General features: G+C 38.8%; 1 long non-coding RNA gene across 2 annotated transcripts in view; it reads right to left on the reverse strand.

Annotated features, from left to right (window-relative positions):
• Nucleotides 1-23165, reverse strand: part of LOC131192256 (uncharacterized) — a 73613-nt gene that overhangs the window by 24988 nt on the left and 25460 nt on the right. For both annotated transcript variants that reach the window (XR_009153678.1, XR_009153677.1), the window contains exons 2-4: nt 7354-7480; nt 6210-6335; nt 5845-5955 (exon numbers count right to left, since the gene is read on the reverse strand). This is a non-coding gene — a long non-coding RNA (uncharacterized LOC131192256). The remainder of the gene's footprint in view (nt 1-5844; nt 5956-6209; nt 6336-7353; nt 7481-23165) is intronic.

A 23165-nucleotide genomic window follows, 5' to 3' on the forward strand; every position in this document is an offset into this window, starting at 1 on the left:
TTAGGAATATAAATCTGCAGGAGTCTTATTTATTTTACCTTTGACTTGAGTAAATATACGTTAAAAAATATTTTACTGGTTTAGATCTGTTTCTGATCTCCCTGTAAAGATTTGTTTCATTTTTACTGCACTTCTCACAACTTTGTGTTTGGTTCAGACTAGACAAAGCTAGTGAAGACTTTGGTTTCATACTAGACAAAGACAGTGCAGATAATTAAACCCATGTAATCTAAGCTCCCTCAAGTTAAGCTTCAATGTCTTTTAGGATCCTTAAATATCTGAATGTTTGATTTAAATCAGGCAAAGAAGGATCAAACCATAACTAAAAAAAAAAAGCCAATATTTTCAGCCCTGGAGAAAATCAAGCACAGCAGGCAAAACTGCTGCAAAGTTTATTTTGATTTGGTTCCAAAAGGCAGCACATTAGCAGCAAGGCTCAATATAGCCGTATATTAGCATTTGTGTGCCTTGTATTATTTTCCACCCCTTCCATGTAGATGCTTAGTGAAATATTTTCACTAAGCCGCTTAATGGTTTGAGCATGAAAAAGTAGGACAGTTGAGTAGGTTTCTCTTTTGTTTATTTGTTTGTACTGCAGCCCTGAAACTGTGTAAGCCTATCCATTTCTTTATATAATATTGAATTAAAGACAGTTCTGGAAAACTCAGAATAGGTTTATGTAGGTTCTTGTGGTTTCATTGGTTCCTGCTCTCTCTAATTTGGAAAATTCATGTGCTAAAAGGTTTAACAACAAAGAAAGTACCCTTGAACTGCAGACATGTGGCTCCCACTGAACTAGATGTCACAGCTCTCATGTTTTATAATTTTAGGCACATTGAGTTGATTTAAATAACCAAGGTCATCAAAAGGCAAACAAACTGAGCATTCAGCAGACGGTGGAGGAGTACTGCTGAGGCATTGAAAGGGAGAACATCTGAGGTTCTAATTTCTGAATTTCATTTAATTAAAATCTTGTTCCCTTGATGTTGTTGATGCCCCTTTATTCTTGGCTTTATTTAATGACTGTACATTTGATGGTGGGATCATGTGTATTTCAACTGGAAGTCATTATTTGATATTAAAGCCATCAAACGTTTAATGTGCATGAATGAATAAAGCTTTTAGAGAATGTGAATTTCTATCCCTTCAGGTTTCCATGAAAAAAAAAAATCCACAGATATGTGCTTCTTGTACCAATTGAATTATGATTCTATTCTGATCTTTTGTTTTAATTTTTAGAATCCAGGGGCTTTAGAAACCTGAAGGATTTTCTCTACCTAGATCAGGGCTGTCTAATTTTGGCAACTTTAAGACCTATGGATTTCAGTTCCCAGAATTCCCCAGCTAGCATGGCTGGCTGGGGAATTCTGGGAGTTGAAGTCCACAAATCTTAAAATTGCAAAGGTTGGATAGGTTTGACCTAGATGGATCTTTGTGCTCTGACAAAGATAGGAGCACATTTTGTTTTATTATATTTCCCACACAGACACCAAGCACACTTACAAAATTGGACTTCTGGCCTTTACAGAATGGGACCATGCTGGCATTATAGTCAGGGATGGGCTTCAAAAATTTTAGCAAGGGGTTCTCTTCCCAGTTGCTGGGTGGGTGTGACCATGGTGGCCATGGCCTAGTTGGCCTCTTGCACCATGGCAGGAGGGCATTTTTGCCCTTCCTGGGCTCTGGAGGATTTCCTCAAGCCTCCGGGAGGGCGAAAACAGCCTCCCCAGGCTCCGGAGGCCCATTTCTGGCCTTCCCAAACTTCTGGTAGGCCCATTTCTGGCTTTCCCAAACTTCCAGTAGATCCTTTTTTTTCTGTCCCCAAGCCTCCCCGTGCGCCCTGCACTTACCTGGCATACAAAATGGGCCACATGGGGACTCCTGGGCAGAGTGGGCGGCGTAGGGCCAGCCAGGAGTGGGATTTGGGAGTTCTCCGAACTGCACAGAATCTTAGCTAGAGGTTCTCCTGAACCCTTGCGAACCCCCAACAGTCCACCCCTGATTATAGTTCAACTAGCACAATAATTAGGTTAGTCAGGTTAAATATGGGATCATCTTCAGAATCTAATACTAAAAGGAGTAGACTGAAACTTGAATTAACAATGAACTCACACGAGGCTTATTTCCATAGCCCTTTTCTTAAATACTTTAATAATAGCACTTAATATTATTGAAAGTAAAATATTTAACCATTGCTTCAGATTATGTTCAGGTCATTTTTCCAGGAATATATCCCTATGGACACTCATTGCTGGTTTATGCCCCAACCAGGCATATGATTGTATTTTGGGGGGAAATGATAATTTATACTATTAAAACAGTTCGAAGAGCAAATTCCACATTTCTAATTTCATGCAGTTTGAATCTGAACTTTTTTGTCTGGCCTATCTTCATTTAAATAGGGTTACATCTTTCATACTGACTTTTGTGTATTGAAAAGCAAAATACATTATGTTCATTGGGGCATATTCCTATGAAAATATGTGCACAATTGCAACTGTATCAGGGTTTGGCTTAAATAAATAACTTACATATTTCAAATTCTAACATTTGATTGCAAATAACCTTCAGATGCTAATATTATTATTAAAAAGGTTTTATGTAGTATATCATACAATACTTACCCTGGGACTAGGATGTCTTACATTCTTATACTTGGAAAAGAGGACTGAATCAATGTGAATAAAATTATGCATGGCATGAAGAAAATTGAGAAAAATTATTCTCCCTTTATAAAACAACAACTTAGCTCTTCTTGTTTTCTTGTTTCTCATGTGTCTTTTCCCCCCTGATGCTGTGTTTTTTCAACTAATGTATAAAAAATTCAGTCCAACAGAAAGCCTAGATTGATCTATGAATTTCCAGACGATGAATATTAATATTATTAATATTTGCTCTTTTGAATTTTATACAATTTTCCATATGCCTAAGGTTCTCATAAAAATACAGATCAGAGCAGAAAGAATGAGCAGTCAAAAGAGAAGCTGAGTAACAATGGAATGGGTAACAGAGAGGGTACGCAACTTGGGCGTTCTCCTGGATGGACGGCTGTCGTTTGAAGATCATTTGGCGGCCGTCTCCAGGAGAGCCTTTTACCAGGTTCGCCTGGTCCGCCAGTTGCATCCCTTTCTGGACTGGGATGCCTTATGCACGGTCACTCATGCTCTCGTCACTTCCCGTCTGGATTATTGCAATGCTCTCTACATGGGGCTACCCCTGAAGTGCACTCGAAGACTCCAGTTAGTCCAGAATGCAGCTGCACGGGTGATCGAGGGAGCTCCTCGTTGCTCCCGGGTAACACCGCTCCTGCGCAGTCTGCATTGGCTACCTGTGGTCTTTCAGGTGCGCTTCAAGGTTTTGGTTACCACCTTTAAAGCGCTCCATGGTTTAGGGCCCGGGTACTTACGGGACCGCCTGCTGTTACCTTATGCCTCCCATCGACCCGTACGCTCTCACAGAGAGGGTCTCCTCAGGGTGCTGTCCGCCAAGCAATGCCGGCTGGCGGCCCCCAGGGGAAGGGCCTTCTCTGTTGGAGCACCTACTCTCTGGAACGACCTTCCCCCCGGTTTGCGCCAAATATCTGACCTTCGGACCTTTCGCCGGGAATTAAAAACTCACTTATTTATTCAAGCGGGACTGGACTGATTTTTTAAACTTTTAAATTTTAAATTTTTAATTTTTAATCCTTGTAATTTTACATGGGGTATTTTAGGTTAGGTCAATCTGACGGTTTTAATTCGGCCATTATTGAATAGGTATTTTAAATTGTTATTTTAACTCTGTATACTTACTGTTTTTATTCTTGGCTGTACACCGCCCTGAGTCCTTCGGGAGAAGGGCGGTATAAAAATTTAATAAAATAAAATAAAATAAATAAATAACTTGCTTTCTTCATTCTGAAGGGAAAACTTACTTTATTTTACTTTTTATTTTATTATTTTAATTTTATTTGTATTCCACCTTTATTTTTGCAAATAACTCAAGTGAACATATCCAACACATCCTATTTTCCCCAAAACAACAACCCTGTTAGGTAGGTTGGGCTGAAAGAAAATGACTGACTTAAGTCACTTAGCCAACTTTTATGGCTAAGGTGGGACTAGAACTCCCTAGTTAATTACATCAGATATGTTAATATCATGAATTTAAATCTATACTTTAAAAAAAATCCTGAATGACTTCAAAGAACAGATATTCCAAAACATGGAACTATAGATTTCACAAAACTAAAATAAAGCTGGATTTCTATGTGTGTGTGTGAGATAGAAAGAGAAAGAGAAACAGATTGAGAGAAAGAGACCATATGATTAATTAAAATTCTTTTCTGGTGTAATTTAAATAGGAGGAAAACTATCTTCATTTGAATTCAATGAGCAACTCTTACATAGTAGGATTTATCTTGATTGTATCTGAGGAAATTGTTTAAATTTGCAATATTTTTAACAAGTTTGTGTTCGTGAGCAGAAAAATGTGATTTTAGGAGTAGGCCTTGTTTACAATTTTGAGACTTCAGTTTTAAGAATGGCAAAGTTTGAGATGAAAATAAGGAAAGGATAAGATCAGAAGAAAAATAAACAATGAGAAAATCAGTATGGCCTCGTCATTATATCGGGAGATCCAGTGTTCCCAGTTCACTTCTGTATGATAACCAGTCTCCCATTTCTGTCTGAAATATCTCCACCACTCTATAATCTCATAAAAACAAACATTTCTAAAACATCCAGTATGGATTATGCTTGCATGTTTGGAGATGTGTCTTTTTCTGTTTTGTGGTCAGAATAAGCCACAGGCAAGAAGAAAAAAGGCAAGTAATGTCTATGAAATGTGTGTGAGAGAAGCTCATTGCTGGCACAATAATATAGGGCAATTTATGGGTATTTCTGAAACAGTAGAATGCTATAAAAACAAACAAGCGAAAGCTATAAAATTTGAAATTCACTACTATATCAGGCCCTCACAAAGCCCTCTACTGTTTTCTACGAGAGACTCTGGCTTTCCTTAAGAATGCCTGGCTGTGCATGTGTGCCTATTTTAAAGCATAGTTTTGTGCATGTGTGCCTATTTTAAAGCATAGTGTAAACTAAGAAATGGGTAGTGGATGACCAACTGGTTGAAATCATAATACACACCAGGGCCAAATGTATAATCTCACTTTGTCTCAGAATAGAATGAACACTAATGAAAAAAAAAAAATTCCTGCATTTAAGATTTTACATAAAGTTTTGAGGCATCTAAACAGAAAAGAACAACGCGGGTAGTCCTTGACTTACGATCACAATAGAGCCCAAAATTTCTGTTGCTAAGTGAGGCATTTGTTAAGTGAGTTTCACCTCATTCTGCCACCTTTCTTGCCACAGTGATTACAATGAATCACTGTGGTTGTTATGCTAGTAACACGGCTGTTAAGTGAATCTGGCTTCCCCACTGACTTTGCTTGTCAGAAGGTCGTAAAAGTTGATCGCAGGACACTGCAACCGTCATAAATCAGAGTCGATTGCCAAAGCGTCTGAATTTTGATCACATGACCACGAGGATGGCGCAATGGTGGTAAGTGTGAAAAACATTCGTAAGTCACATTTTTCAGTACCGTTGTAAGGTTGACAGTCACTGAATGAACTATTATAAGTCGAGAACTACCCGTAGATACAAATTAGAAAATTTGATGAACCTTAATCCAGCCATTAATATTTGCTAAAGAAGACTTTAGAAGATGCCCTTGTTGCCAGAAGCTCATCTTTCTGGCAAGGATTGCTTTCTGGAAAGATTGTCTATGAGGAATGTGTGTTAAAAGTCTGCATGACTGGGCAGTGACATTGCAATCAAAGCCCCGCCTTTCTGACATACCTTTTAAAGTCGTGGAGTTTCATTCATAGTCCTGCTCCAGCCATCTTGCAGACTATGAGTTCCCGCTCCCACCTCCGTGGCGTGGAAATCCTGGACTGTGGAGCACAAGTCCTTCAATAAAGGAGAATAGTTGTAGCTCAGAATTGGAATGTGGGGTCCTTGGTGCTTTTCTCAGCTTGGTTGTTTTCTTGTAGACGTTTCATTATCCTAACTAGGTAACATCATCAGTGCAGTGCTAGTAAGGAGTGCTGTTTGCTGTCAGTTTATATTCTGGTGTCTTGCCTGTCTTGGTGGGTGGGGAAGGTCTTAGGTTGGGCTGTTTATTGATGTCTCTTTGGCAGTTTCTTGATTGGGGTATTACTTACTTGATATGTTGCTCCAAAGTTAACCTTGGAGTTAATGTATGCTGATCTGGTTGCTGATTCCTGGTGGAGAGTTGCTGGAGTCTTTTTGTTTTCTTTTGGACTGGTTGATTGGCTCTTTTGCATAGTCTATAAATAATAATAATAATAATAATATTTTAATTTTTATACCGCCCTTCTCCCGAAGGACTCAGGGCGGTGAACAGCCAAGTAAAAACAATACAATATATTACAATAAAAACTATTTAAAAAACTTATTCAATGTGGCCTAAATTTAAATATAAAATACATAATATAAAATAACCCCATTTAAAAACGAATTAAAAACCCTATCAAGCCAGTCCTGCTCGGAAGAATAGGTACGTCTTCAGCTCGCGGCGAAAAGTCCGGAGGTCAGGAAGTTGTCGAAGTCCTGGGGGAAGCTCGTTCCAGAGGGTAGGTGCCCCCACAGAGAAGGCTCTCCCCCTGGGGGTCGCCAGCCGACACTGTTTGGCTGACAGCACCCTGAGGAGACCCTTTCTATGGGAGCGTACCGGTCGGTGGGAGGCATGCGGTAGCAGAAGGCGGTACCGAAGATATCCCGGTCCTATGCCATGAAGCGCTTTAAAGGTGATAACCAACACCTTGAAGTGCACCCGGAAGACCACAGGTAGCCAGTGCAGCAACCGTGCAATGTTGTTAACGTCTACAAGTCCTTCAGCAATTGCTCTTGGCAGTTAAGCAAACCTTGTATGAGATATGTCCCTTTAATGTTAACTATTACTTATGCTTTTAAGTTTTTAGATTGTTTTACTTTTTAAAATTTTATTAACTATCTTGGGAAATGACAGAATTAGAACAACTGAGTAAAAATCAAATGATGTACAGGTATGCTAGCACTGATGATGTTATCTAGTTTGGTAATGAAACATCTGTGAGAAAGCAACCAAGCTCAGAGAGCATCAAAGGACCCCACAGTTCAACCCTGATCTACAAATACTTTCTTCTATTGGTCAGCTTTAATTTTAAATATAGTTTTAAGATGCAAGTGAATTATTTCCTGTTAATGCAGGTTTCTATTAAATACCCAAATTGGTTGATCTGGTGTTTCGTTGAGGAAGCTAAAGGTTAGAAGATAATTAATCTCATCTCATTGCGTTGTACATACCATAACAGTTCAAGTTATTGATACATGTCCTGATGAAGGATCTCATATTGGAAGCAAAAGAAGTAGTTGGGAATGTTGAATGGACACAGAGAAGGTCCTGGACATTTGGGATTGGGTTCATAGGCATCTGCAAGGAAATATGGGGAAAGCAAAAGACAAGATCACAATTAAAACATCACAATGCAAGCTCTGCTTCATTTGTACATTGATCATGGCATTATAAACACAAATGTAAGGGATGGAGCTTGTATCGCAACGCAACAATGTTTACTTAATCATTTTGGTGGACTTGTTTGATTTTACAGATACCTCTGGTTGAGTTAGATGGATTTAAAGAAAAGTATCTGAGAGAATGGCAATAAGAGGTGCGCACATGATATTGAAGTTCCTATTGGTTTTAATTACATCTTTTTATACAGTATTTATAACTTCATCAATACAAATATATGCCCATTGTTTGCTGTCCTCCAATCAAAACTATAGTGCTGTCCAGTGGTGGGTTTCAAATTTTTTTACTACCAGTTCTGTGGGTGTGGCTTGGTGGGCATGGCATGGCTTGGTGGGTGTGTCAGGGGAAGGATTCTGTGAAATCTCCATTTCCACCCCACTCTGGGGAAGGATACTGCAAAATCCCCATTTCCTCAGAGAATAGATGGGGGCAGAGGATAGATGGGGGCGGGGCCAGTCAGAATTTTTACTACCGGTTCTCCGAACTACTCAAAATTTCCCCTGCCAGTTCTCCAGAACTGATCAGAATCTGCTGAAACCCACCTCTGGGGCTGCCTCTAAAACATTTCAAGGGTAGCAGAAGCAGGAATCCCATTTATTGATACGTCTAGAAAAGTTTTATCAGCTTTTCAAGTTTACAGATACAGCTTTAATTTTTGCTTTGAGTCAAGAAGAGCTCAACCAATGCGTGGACAGGAGAGAGAACAGCCTATTATCCCACCAGATACTGATTTAATCTTCCGAATCTTACCTATTATTCTAAAGTATTACAGTAGGAAGTCATACCTATTGGAATAACTCGGAAAGCTAGAATGATTGCATTGAAGACAATTGGACAGGATAGGACAGCACTATCTATTCACAAAGAGAACAGCACACTTGTGAATCTCCAACAGAACCACAGTGTTGGACCTGCCACAACTTAAACTTCTAAATAGAAACAAACCTTGGCTCCATTTGTTGAGAAAGGTATAGTTTATTAGAGATCTAGTATTGCAGTATTGAAAAGCCAGAACTGAGAATTGAGCACCAAAATTCCCGAGTTTTACTTTTCCCTCTCATAACTATCTCTCATTGTCCACCCCCAGTGTAACCAATCGGGTTCAGGCACAATGTTTTCATTACAGTCAATCCAAGCGGAGTTTGGTATGTGGCTCCTTCCTTCTGCCAGCGGGGTGATCTTGAGGCAGGAGATACAACACTTACTTTCATTTTCCCAAGCATCCCCCCTTCATTCTCTCTTCCCACAGTTCATGTCAGTCTGTAACTGTATAGCAGTGAAGCACAAGCAAGCATAGGGTGACAGCTGACACACAGGGGTTTTTTGGGGGTGGGGAAGGGAGAGGATGGAGACAACTAATAAGCAGCTTATTTTATCCATGATGTAGAATCAATCCTCTGTTTTATATACCTAGTAGGGAAGAGCCATGGACTAGGATCACATCTTCAGTCACTGGATTCCCAACCTACCATCTCCTGAAATTATGAGGAACAGGTCTTATTAGCTTATCCTTGCCAATAAGGACTAACTGCTCTCAGTGGCCATGAAGCCTGCAGAAAAGGAAAATGGGATGAACTGTTCTAGCAAAAGGCAAGGATTCTGATTGGAATCCTGAACCAATCCCATCTGGTTTCACATCTCACTTTTTAGGTGAACTAATTGGGCCGAGATTTGCATCCACATTGAATTGGAGATTCCATGAATTCATACAGATGGAAGACAATGCAGACTGTTGCAAAAAAGTAAATGTACAGCACGACAACTTTAACTATGGAATTAATTTGGTTCAGGAAACAATTCTGATGCGTGAAATAGCCCAAGGAAGTGTAACGTTAGGAGGCATCTCATGAAGTAAACTTCAGTGGTCAGTTTCATAGAAGCTATCCCTTTTTTATTGCCAAATGTGAACATATGTTGGATCTTGTCTCTCCAGTATGACTTCACTGAGAAAAATGTACATATTGAAATACGTGATTAATCCTGCGTACTGCCAAGAGTCACATATATCAGCCTCTTCTGAATAGCCATGTGGTCCAGATCATTCGTATTTCTTTTTTAACTTTGCTCATTCCTAACTAACTGTACATTTTTGATGATAGATGGTAGATGGATGCTTGCTTCTTGCTATTGGCATTAAATTAGTTTATTTCAAATCTCAGAAATTAAAAAAAGAGAAGCCTTATTGACTTTTAGATAAATAGTAATGAATCAAACTGCTTCCTGTTTGGGATTTGTCCTTCCTGCCATCAAATAGCTGCACATTTCTTCAGACTGTAGGGAGATGGCTTGAACTGCTACCCCTTTCCCATTTCTGTCCTATTTCAACTTTGAAATGGACAATGAAAAAAAAAGGCAACCTAAGTCACAACCCGCTAAAACAATATTCAGCATTACATCAGACAAACTGCATTTATCAGAATGCTTTTTTTCCAGAATGAAATGTATAGTAGATCGTCGTTTTGGGGCTTTGGTATCATGAGCTGTTAACATTTTCTACTTAACTTCTGGTATGGTACAGGTTACTAAGGCTTACTTTCAGGCATTTGTCTGTATTTTTACTGATTGAAAACATAAACAATAAGTTTTAGCTCCTAAGACATGATATTTTTGTGGACTGATCATGCAACTACAAACGCTACATCTGAAAACATGAGCATTTGCCAAAACTCGAATAGACTTGGTTTAGCCAGTAAACTAAGTGTTTTCTTGGTATCTTGCATTCAAAAGGATTTAATTGCTAAGCCTTAATTGCATTTTAAAACTTCTTTCACAGTCTTTGTACCACATTGGGTTTTGAGAATTTTAATTCCTTAGCCTGTCTTCCATGGTGCAGATAGATTCATTACATACACTTTTCCGAATGGGACTTCCGGGGGGTGGGGAATGCATTGCTGAAACAACTGGGGAGATAACCCTGGAGGAACTTCAGTTTTTGTTTTAATTTTGATGATATTGCTCCAACTGAAAGCTCAGATGGCTTCTCAAAGGAGGAAAGCGGTGCACTTAATCACATTCCTAGCATAATTCTTAATGACATTATGGTTGGAAGGATTCCTTCAGCCAAGAAGCACATGCAAAAGATTGACAGGTTTGATCTATTGAGGCTGAATTAGTATGCCCTGGAATTATTACCAGGTACCAATATCCTTTTTATAAAATTATCTAATTTTCTTTTCATCTAAGTAAATAAGCATATTTTCTTTCTCCCCTAACCTAAAATTGCAAAAGCCCCAAAACTAGTTCAGGTCTGTTATTCTCATTTTGTGCCAAGTATTGAATCGCAAATGTAGTTGGAGAAAGGTTAGATTCTTGGATGGAACTGGGCTGTTCCAGGGGATTGTTCAACCAAAGTTGCCTCCTTAAACCTTCTGTAGATTCCTCTCCTCTAAATTCAATATCCATAATACTCAGCACTTCTGCATATGCCAGTTGTTATGTCTGTGGTGTCTGATACTAGTCTGTAACCAATTTTTCAGTTCTTTGTGTGAATGTATTCATTTGTTTGATTTGTATAGATGCCCATCTCACTTTTACATGGCTTCATGTGGCTCACAATTGAATAAATACATAATATAAAGCAAATAAAAAATAAAATATATAGGAGCCATGCATTATCCAACCAATCATCCACATAGACTAGGGGTGTCAAACTTGCGGTCCATGGGCCGGATGCATCACACGATGGCCACACCCACGTCCGGTTTAGTGAAGGAGGAGAAAGTCATGACACATCATGTGACAACACCATGATGACGCGAGTTTGACACCCCTGACATAGACAGATGAGTTCTATCTGACATATAGGCCCAAACGCTGCACAAAATGAAGTTCACAAGCCCTAACGAAACACCAACAGGGATGGGGCCAATCTAATTTCAGGAGGAATGATGTTCTGAAGGACAGGTGCCATGGCAGAAGAAGATGTCCTTCCCAACAGCAGCTGACACTCCTTAGCCAATGGTAGTCAGAGCATGCCCCTCCTGTTGATTTAAATGGGATGGAGAGAGACTGCTTGGGAGAGATGGTCCTGTAAGTAGCTCACTCCCAAGCCATGAAGGGCTTTAAAGGTGAAGCACACACTGGAAGCCAATGCAGCTTGCAAAGCAGTGGAGTCACATGTGCTGAGTAATCAGGACTGATAATTGTCAGCACTATGATATTCTGTATCAGCTGAAGCTTCTAAATACTCCTTGAGAACAGAGTCTGAGTATGAGTGACTATAAACAGGCCCCCAAAGTCCAAAGTGCAACTGATATATGACCAATTAGAATATCTTCAGGGTTTTGTTTTAAAAAAAATGGAAGCAATTTAGTATCTGATAAAAGATGTCCAAGTATGGGGTCCATTAATAGAAAGATTCAGCTTGAGTACTACTACAGTATTTTTTGGAGTATAAGACGCTCCGGACTATAAGATGCACCTACCTTTTTTGGGGAGGAAAACAAGAAAAAAAAATCTGCCTCTGCCTCCCAGCAATTTGCTTCCTTGCAGCAAACAACGGAGGACCACCTGGCAATAGACAATGGCAATCCCTGCAGCCTGAAACAGCTATGGGTCGGGAGGCTGATCCAACTGACAATCAGCTGCCTGTGCTAATCAGGCTGTGCTGAAGCTGAGACGGGCTGTTTGCTGTTTGCTCCAAGGAGGTAATTTGCTGGGAGGCAGAGGCCAAAGGGTGGGGCCAGCAGGTGAGTGGGGCTACATTCGGTGTATAAGACGCACCCAAATTTTTACCCTCTTTTAGGGGGAAAAAAGTGCATCTTATACTCCAAAAAATATGGTAATGTAACAACCTAGTGATCATGAAACATAAAAAATGCATTTAAACTACAATATGGAAGCATTCAGACAAGCCGCGTAACTGCCTAGAGCTTCAGTTCTTTATCTTCTTATTGAATGTAACCTAATGAAAACAGTTTCTGCAAAAGAGCAGAAAATTAGCTTTTAAGTTATTCTGTTCTAAAAGAATCTCTTACAAACTAAGATCCCCCCCCCTGCATTTTAAATAAAAAAGTCTTTTAATCAGTTAATGGACATATGAATAAGTGAAGCACTTTGGAAATAAAACCAAAAAGAGTCTTTGACAATTGAGAATCTAACCAAGGCATTGTAGCATGAACCTTTGTTAAGTAGAGTTGATACTTCTGGACATATTTCTAAAGACAAATAATACTTCAAATGCCATATTTTGGCAAAAGGAAGCTGAGAAAACATTCTAGAAATATCAATTTTGAAATTCTGCTCTTCTACTTAAATTGGAAGCATGTTTTTCATTTATCCAAAGCATGTCAGCGAGTGAATCGAACGGATGAATCCACTAAACCCAGCAGCTCTACCTAATGGGTGATTCCCATTGACAGACTCTGTCTTTCAAAGAAAGCCTCTTTGAAGGGCTGCTTTCCAAATCAAACTGTCCAAGGCACTGTGGGTGAAAGCTTGAGTGACGTTCGCATTCCCTTTCCAAGTAGGAACTCTTCCTTAAGGAATGAATAATAAACAGGGCCCACCTGTTAGCGAGGCCTGGCATGGGGTCATGCTCCATTTTGTCATAATCCAAAACAGCTGAATGATAGCGCGGCGTTGACTCCAAGAGCCGAACCCCAACAAGAAAAGCACATGTTCTTCTAATGCTCTTGCTTACATTAGGCTGTAACTGGGAAGAGTTATATTTGGATGATCCTTCGCGGCATTGCTCAAAGTGGCATTCTGCCTCCTTTGCAGTCATGTTTTACATCTTGCAGCCGACTGATGGCTTTTTGTTTGTTTACCAGATGCCTTTGCAAAAGTGCTAAAACCTCAAGAGCTTGCCAGAAATGCTGTCAAGCCAGCATTCCAGCTCCACCCCTGAAACTTCATTCTTGTTTCACAGAGACATGGAGCAGAGTTAAAGCTTTCAATATGCTTCTTTCTCCTTCTCTTTTGGCTCTCCTTTTCCTTCTCCTCCTTCACCCTCTTTCTCTTTCTTCCTTCTCCTTCACTCTCCTTCACCCTTCTCCTCCTTCACCCTCCTTCTCCCTTTTCCTGCATCCTCTTTCTCTTTCTTCCTCCTCCTTCACTCTCCTTCTCCCTTCTCCTCCTTTTGCTGTCCTTTTCCTTCTTCTCCTTCACCCTTCTTCTCCTTTTTGCTTTTTCTCCACCCTCCTTCTTTCTTCTTCTCCTTTTGCTCTCCTTCTTTTCCTCCTTCTTCACCCTCCTTCTCCTTCTTTCTTCTCCTTTTGCTCTCCTTTTTCTTCTCCTTCACCCTTCTTCTCCTTCACCCTTCTTCTTCTTCCTTCTCCCCCTTCACTTCCTTCTCCTTCTCATCCTTTGGCTCTCCTTCTCCTCCTCCCTCTCCTCCTCCCTCATTCATTCAGTTTCCCATGATTATTCTAGCTCTAGAAAATAGTGTTTGGTTACATTTGAAGCAGATATTCATCGGAATGGCTCTTGCTCACTGAGGATTACCTGTTGCAGCTTTGTATGAAAATTGATGCAGTGAACATCAGTGCCCACAGTAATTACCTGTGCAGACATAAGGGGCGGTTGGGGTAATTTTTCCACAAACAAACATTCCTAATCCCTTTTTCTTACCAGGATATACAATAAAAACTCAAGAAAATCCATATAGATTGTATTTTAAACAAATATAAAACACTCATTTTTAAAAAAAGTTAAAGCCTACAGCATTGCGTGGAAATTGAAAAATATCACAGTACAAGTGGCCTCAAAGCATAATACCACAGAAGAAAAATAACAGGACCAATTAGGATGAGGTAATGAAAATATGGATGGCTCCAATCCTGTTGGCCTTCCAGAAGGCCTTGAAACACAATTTGGTCAATTGGCTTGACAGATGGTTATATCATAGTTGACTATACTCTTTTGTATGTTTTTTCACAAGTTTGTTTTTACTTTTTAAAAATTTACTTTGGTTGTATTTTAATTTTTATATATTTGGATTGCTTTATTATGTATGCCACCCATAGTCACTGTATCAGATGGATTGCTATATAAATGTCATAGATGATAGATGATAGGTAGATGGATAGATGAATGGATAGATAAATGGATAGATAGATAGATAGATAGATAGATAGATAGATAGATAGATAGATAGATAGATAGAACAATTTATCTAGATTATTCTATAACTTTGGAGCCACTTGAAAATGACTTCTGATGAGCTCCCAACTGAAAAGCTATGATCTTCAGACAATGACTGGTTTCACAACACATTAAACCATCTTTTGTCCACTGTAAGTGAAGGGTGATGGTTCCAGGATCCTTTTTCTGAAGGATGTAAGTAGTAACTCAGCCAATGTGCTAATGTTAAATCCTCAGACAACACGTTTTCATATCTTAAAAGGACACTTTTTAAAGATTATAATAATATGCAAACCTATGTATAATCAATATAGTGAAAAGCAGGTGGTTAACTCGTTGTATTAGTTAGCAGAATTCCTAGTTTTGAAGATTTTGTTGCATAAATTTGGAATCATAAGGATGCTTTCCACAATTACCTACCTTAGAAAGTTTATAGGCACCAGTTCATACAGACTATGGGACCAAAGTAGTCTAATGCAGTAGTGAAATCCAATTTTTTTTTACTACCAGTTCTGTGGGTGTGGCTTGATGGGCATGGCAGGGGAAGGATACTGCAAAATCTCCATTCCCTTCTCACTCCAAGGGAAGGATACTGCAAAATCCCCATTCCCTCACCATTCTGGGGCCAGCCAGAGGTGGCATTTGCCGGTTCTCTGAACTACTCAAAATTTCCACTAGTGGTTCTCCAAACTACCCAAAATTTCTGCTACCGGTTCTCCAGAACCTGTCAAAACCTGCTGGATTTCACCCCTGGTCGAATGCATCTGAAGGGGAAAACTGACTGATCTTGTGTCTGACAAGCTGAATGAGAATCATGAGCTTCTATTGCATAATCTTTTGGTAGTGCATTACCAGAAGAACAGAATTGCTACGCCAAAAAGATCTGCCTAGCTTAGAATTTTGATCTCAGCAATATCCTTCTTCCTAATTTTGGGTTTGTTCCTAAGCCTTGTAGGGAGATAGTGTTGGATAGGTACAATACCTGTGTATACAGTATGGGCAGTAGACACTTCTACCTTCCACAACTTTGCCTTAATCCTGTTTTAAAATGGAGACTATAAACAGGAAGGGTAGTCCTATATTCTGTACAGTTTACAGAAGCCATCCATTTCAGCCTTTATGATATTTAAGCACTCTATGTGCAGTTGTAATTTCAATTATTCTCTTCTTTTTGTCAATGTACAAAATTCACCATTTGACTGCAAGCATGTTGTTAATGTTGCTGGCCTATACCAGCCTTCTGATATCTGCATATTCTTCAAAAGTGTAATGGGATATTTGTATAAGGATGTCTGGTTATGTGGATAAACTCACCTAGAGCTAACAGGAAGCACATAGGTTTAATAAATTATTATAATTTGTTCACAATGTGAAATCATAGCTTCCAGTTCTTTGCCTGGTATTGGCCTTTCATAAGCATGAATTATTATTATGGTTGGTTTTAGATGTTTAGACTGAATTGGCGTTTTTATCTACCTATTGAGTCCTTCTAAAGGACCTGGGATAGGCAGATGTTATTTGATGGTATTTAAAGGTATAGTTGTAGGATGTAACCTGTCTCAAGTAAAGCTACCTTTTGCAACTGACTGATTGAACTCGGGATTTTGTTGTTGCTGATGGTGTTATTATCATTAGATTGTTGTCTTCTCTCCACTTCATTGCTAAAATTGTGACAGCTAGAGGAACAAAACCAAAACAGGGTTGTTGTCTCTGCTTCCTCTAACCACACATTGGCCACTTCACAAAGTACAATTAAACCCATTCAGCCACAGGTGCAAATGAATCTCCTTACAATGGAGTCAGAGGTCACTATTTGAGGAAAAAGAAGGTAAACCAGGTTTCATCATGATATAGTGTTTTATGCTCCAGGAGGAGCTATATAGATTCTTCTCATCTAGATGCTTTGCATTGCTTATGAAACTTTCTCCAAACCTTCCAACAGGAGAGCTCAGAAGAAATTGTTTAGAACTGATGGTCTCTTAGCTTTGGAAAGCAAATTTGAATGAGTGCTTTCCTCAAAGCATCTTTTGCACAGTCCCTGCCACCTTAGCTAGGAACTGTCTGGTCTCCCATGAACCTTTATGCTAGGAGACACCTTATAAGAAAACCTGCCTCTTCCTCATTGATCAAGATATTTGTAAAAGGGGAAGGGACAAGAGAGGAAAAAGAAAAAAAAGAAAAGAAAAAAAACGGTAATGATTTGATTGCTAAATCATGCAAAAACATACGTCTTCTAAGTTGCCAGGCACTGCTATTGTTGTCCTCCTTTCCAGCAACTTCTCTCAAACATCACCTGCTTTGTCAATCCCCATCCAGCATCATTCCTTCTTTCTCCCACCTCTCCTCCATTCTTGGAGGAGAACTGAACAAACCAGATGGGCAACTGCTCGCTTTTCAATGGATCACGGTGCTCACATATTGTACAAATATCTAACTTAGAGAAGACGACCAAAGGAAGGAGGTCTTTTGATTTACAGCTGTAACCTTCTTAACCTCACAGTTTAGGATGCTGTGTGACATGTTAGCCTTTCTGCTCCCACCTGACATAGCAAAGTCTGTTGTATTTACTCTGCCATCATGGAAACATATGGATAACAATGAAGGCAACTGGAATCTCATCTGAGTATGTACTGATGTAATGAAAGCTAAGAATGTCTATTTCCTAATAGACATTCTTCCTATCTCACTCCCAACCCTTAGACTGCCCTTCTGCATGATTGTATAGTGAGCAGCTACACCTAAGAACCTTTTAATACACATTGTTCACCACTGGGAATTTCCTTTCATCTTCATGTGCTTGGCTTAAATCTTAGATTATAAATATGTGGAGTGAGGCCTGGTTTAATTTTCAATGTTTATGTAGTGATACAAGACCTAAGTTATAACAGGACTGTGTTTTTAGAAATAGTTGCCTGGGAGTATATCATACTTAGTTCAGAAGGGAATTCTCTTTCTTACACTCAAATTGCCCTGCACTTTTATTATGAATATTTTTTTGAGCACCCTCCCTCCCTCTCTCTCTATCTTTCTCTCTTCCCATTTTTAAAAGCTTTTTGTAGAAGATACAGTTTGTGGGTGTTCATGTCTGTGTTTTTGTGTTTCAATTTTGGAGAAACCTGGAATAGAAACCGATTTAGATTAAATATATGCAAACAATAGAGGACAAAGATTAATTGTGTTTTTGAAGATAAGCAGGGTTCATCGCCATTTCCTCCTTCAGGCAATATAAATACAATCCAGTACATGGGCATCACCAACAACAGACCAGGGGTGCTATTCAGCAGGTTCTGACAGGTTCTGGAGAACCGGTAGTGGAAATTTTGAGTAGTTCGGAGAACCAGCAAATACCACCTCTGGTTGGCCCCAGAGTGGGGTGGGAATGGAGATTTTGCAATATCCTTCCCCCAGGAGTGAGGAAGAAATGGGGATTTTGTAATATCCTTCCGCTAGGAGTGGGGAAGAAATGGGGATTTTGCAGTATCCTTCCCCTGCCATGCCCACTAAGCCAAGCCCACCAAGTTACACCACACTACGCCCACCAAGCCACACCCACCAAGCCATGCCCACAGAACCAGTAGTAAAAAAAATTGAATTCCACCACTGCAACAGACCCAAATAGACTACAAAACTAATCAGAGGCAGAAGATAGAGAAATGTCTAGTCAGCCAGGACCTTTACAGGTGCTGATTACAGGACTGACCACAAACTACTGTGGGGTTAAATTTAGAAAATAAAGAGAGTAGATTTGATGACAGGAAATGATGTAAGGAACATGCAGTCAGATGTAAAGTACATCATACCAACATAAAGTCAGATGTGAATGTACAGTCAATGTAAAGAACAGAGCCATGTTCTGTACAAAAGAGCTGTGGTGACACAGTGGTTAGAATGCAGTATTGCAGGATAACTCTGCTCTTACTGCCAGGAGCTCGATTCCTTCGATCCTGACTGGCTCAAGGTCGGCTCAGCCTTTCATCCTTTCAAGGTGGGTAAAATGAGGACCTAGAATGTTGGGGCAATATGCTGATTCTGTAAACTACTTAGAGAGGGTTGTAAAGAACTGTGAAGCGGTATATAAGTCTAAGTGCTATTTTCAGTGCACACAATGCACAAATACACGTGTGCACACACAAGCTGTAAGAAAAAATAAGACACATGATTTAAAATGAAGTAAGGGGAAAAAATCCCTTCCCACCCTTTGGGTGGTATGTGTTTCTCTCAATCTTGGGTCCTCTACCAGAGGCCTAGGAATTTGGGATGTATCATCAACTGAACTATCTGTTGATGATACATCCTCTGCAGAATCTTGTCTTGCCAAGGTCCTTGTTCTACTTGATCTTCCTCCCATGTCTGCTGCTGCTTCAGGTATTCTCTCAACAGCTCATCTTTGGTTGCCATTTTACTGATGTACTCCTGGTTGCTCTGGGTTTTGTTCAGGACAGTGGCCTTTGACACTCACCAGCTACAAAGCCACACCCACACTTGATTCCCACGCACATATATACTACTGAAAGATATATAAGCTACTGTAAGAATTGAATTTAGAGAAACAATAGTGGGAAGAGAGTAAAGAGTGAGACATGGATTCATATATTTGTTTAAATTATGCAGGGAATGAGTTATAAAACTAAATGGAAGTGATGACAGTGGGAATCAAAACAAGAGACTGAAATACTAACAATTTGACGTACTGTCTGGAAGATACCATCTTGCTAGTTTTAAGTAAGGTAGTCATAGAAGAATTTATGATGAAAGTAAACTAAAAAACAAAAAAAAACCTGAATTTTTTCATGTTAAAAATAAAAATCATAAAGAGTCGGGTAGCACCTTTTAAGACAACAATCCAACCTGAAGCAGATTCTCACAACTAACAAGGAAAACCAAACCAAACCAGGACAATTATAGTAACATGGGAAGTAGACTCTGCAACAAGCTCAAATGTATTTTTTGCCCCAATAGCCATATCATCACCTCCATAGATCAAAGCAATGGCCCAAAAGATCATGGTAAAGCTGTGAATGCTAGACACAAGAAAGAGAATGAAGAAAAACATTTTTGAAAGATGTGGTTTTAAGAGAGCTACTCTGCGTACTATTGACTTCAAGTAACAATAAATCTGTTCTGGACAGTATATAGACTGACCAATATTTTGTGGCAATGATTAGCAAGAAGAAATATTATATAAGTAGATGACTAGAAAGTTATCATACTTTGAAGGATTGAGGAAATAGAAGAAGTGGAAGGCAATAGAAATATTGAGGTGGGATTAAAACAACTGGTTGTCTGTGGAAAACCTATGTTATTACAGGGGATGGGTTGTTATGCAACAAACCGTCTATGCAATTTGTCTATGTAATCTAGAAACTTAATGTGATGGCACTGTAGACATCTATTTGCTTTTTAAATAAAAATATGTGCACTGTAGTGTATGCCCGTGGGGATGTTGCATGATTAAAAAAAATAATGTGTTTGAGAAATTGAAGAAATTCTGGATGCTATTATTGTCTCTGCTTTCTTGATGTAGGTTTTTATCAGGAAGAGTCACTTGGCTTACAAGATGTTGGAATTTTTGTGTAATGTACAAACATTGATACAAATTTTTTTTTTAAAAAATCCTATCATTTCTTAAAGCATATTAAATCTCATGCTATGTATGTAATTATGTCCTGGAGGATTTCAGGTAAAATACATTAGAAGGGAAATGAATCCAATCAACACAAGGAGAAAAACATTATATCTGTAGAAAACATTGATTTTGGCTCTGTTGTTAAAAAGTCAGAGCATATGGCCATCATTCTTAGAAGACTGTTTAATGAGGCAAATCTTAAAATATTTGCAAGGAAGGATTGATTTCTGCTAAATCAGCAATGTTTTTCCCCCATTATTCTTTTATTGCTTTTATGTGTACAAAATGTTTTGTAGTTCATATATTTATATTCACAACAACCTGTTGACTGAGAGATGAAGAGGAGGGAGAGGAGGGTGGATATACTTCTCCTAATAATTTCATTGGTTTAGCTAGTCATAGGAAGGTATTTTGGAACTAATTCTAAAAGTGAAATGTTTTTTGTTTTTTTTTTGCATTTATATCCCGCCCTTCTCCGAAGACTCAGGGCGGCTTACACTATGTCAAGCAATAGTCTTCATCCATTTGTATACTATATACAAAGTCAACTTATTGTCCCCCAACAATCTGGGTCCTCATTTTACCTACCTTATAAAGGATGGAAGGCTGAGTCAACCTTGGGCCTGGTGGGACTTGAACCTGCAATATTGCAAGCAGTTGCTGTTAATAATAGGCTGCATTAGCCTGTTGCGCCACCAGACACCAAATGTTAGAGATCAGAGAGAGAAATGACCTCTAACTTTTCCTTAACAAAGCAAAATGGTGATAACAACTAAAAGACTAAGTCACTCTTAAAGCTGTAACAAATTAATTTGTATTCAAATTTTATTATTTGTATAAATAACTCAAGGTGGTGAACATGCCTAATACCTTTTTTCCCTCCTATTTTCAAGAAAAGCCCTGTGAGGCGAGTTTGGCTAAAAGAGATTGACCGCCCAAGTTAACCCAGCTACCTTTCATGCCTAAGGCAGGACTAGAACTTACGTCTCCTTGTTTCTAGCCTGATGCTTTCATCACTGGAATGAACTGGCTCTTAACAGATTGTGCTACCCCTGCAGACTGACTTTCCTCGTTCTTTTTATTTATTTTTTCCAGCAAAATGTGAGAAGAGTTGTGAGAATTGAGAATTGTTTCTCACTTGGATGTCATTCACCCTCCCTAGTAATGGTTCTAACATTTCTTCCTCTGACTTTTTGTAATATCAAACTGTCAGCACATCTGGAGCCAGTGCTTCTTCAATTTTAGGTATTTTTATTGCTTTTTTAATATTTTGAATTGTTATAGATTTGCTTAATATTTGACTGTGTTCCGTGAACTCTGTGAACTCTTGAGTCCCCAGTGTATGTTTTCAGATGTTGTTTGTTAATTTTGTGTTTGGAATATAGTTCCGTAAAAAAATTGGTGAGTTTTGTAGTTTTTGGTCTCCTACATAACAATTTGATTCCCTTCTTTATTGCGGTTAGCATTTTCCTTTCCTTCTTTTTCCAGATGTGATGCACCATTCTGTTTCTGGCTATATTTGCATTCTAATTCTGACTTGTTAAAATTCTATTTGCCAAATAAAAAAATATGAATCCAAACAAACAAAATAAGAAAATAAAAATGTGACAGGAGCAAAAGGCACACCAGTGCACTTCCATGCACTTATTTTACCTTCTTTCAGATTCTTCCATTTCTAATAAACATAATTGTTGTTTAACTTTGTTTGATTCTCTCAGTGTCTATTGTTTTTGATTTTGTTTCTCGTTTATTTCTTATATTTTTTCCCAATTGTAAGTCCACCTATTACATTTCTTTTCTTATATGTTGCCAGCCTTATAATTCCTTTCAGATAAGCTTTACTTATCTCCCACACAGTTATCTGTTTTCCCTGAAATTGGATTTTTTTTTTTGAAAAAAAAAATTCTTTGCATTTTTGTATACGTGTTCTTGAAATAACAGCCTGTCTGTCATTCATCCTCCACTTAAAAGGCAATGATCTTAAAAGTAAGTTGTAATCTGCATACGTCATTGAGAGAGTCTCTATTTGCTTAAAAATAGAATTTGCAAGAGTCTTGCAAATTTTTCAATTCTTGAATATGTTTGGTGTCTTTCTAGCAAAACAAAAACAACATATAGTGTCTTGCTTTTAGGTGCTTTAGTCTTCAGGCATTCATAAAAGCCATACCCATTTTTTTTCCTGGGCATTTTCCTCCTTTTTTTTATCTTGAGATAATCTGTCTTAATACAGATCCAGGATCCCATTTATATTTCTGACAATGTTTATTTCCCCATTGAAATGTCTACAAACAAAAAGTGAGAGCTGCTACCTAGGCAAAGAGGGCTGAAACCTTCTTCTTTAAGGTCCAGGACACAAGATAATATTTGGAAGTGGCTCAGGCAAACATGTTCTTGATTCGCTGAAGTACAACCTGGAAAATTCTGTTATTGTATTCAATCTTAAAATATTGCAGCTCTAATTTTCCTGTGGAGTTCATTTTGTGGTCAGGTCCACCAAGTGAGGCTGATATTTCTGCTTCCAGAAATTAGCCCATCAATGAATGGAAAAGACAAAAATTCACCTTAGGAGACTTAGAATAACTTTATTGCAGTGGTGAAATGCAAAAATTTTTGCTACCAGTTCTGCGGGTGTGACTTGGTGAGCATGGCTTGGTGGGTGGGTGTGTCATGTGACAGTTGGGTGTGGCCAACTTTTTTTTTACTTTTTAAAGCATTTTTTACCTATTTGCCTGAACTGGTAGTAAAAAAATGCTTTTAAAAAGTAAAAAAAAAAGGTTCTGACGATCGCGCAGCACAGCTGTGATTGTCGGAAACTTTGTTAATTTTTTAAAGCATTTTTTACTACCGGTTCACTCAAACTGGAGCGAACCAGTA

The sequence above is a fragment of the Ahaetulla prasina genome, chromosome 2 (assembly GCF_028640845.1).
Source record: "Ahaetulla prasina isolate Xishuangbanna chromosome 2, ASM2864084v1, whole genome shotgun sequence".
Lineage (NCBI taxonomy): Eukaryota > Metazoa > Chordata > Lepidosauria > Squamata > Colubridae > Ahaetulla > Ahaetulla prasina.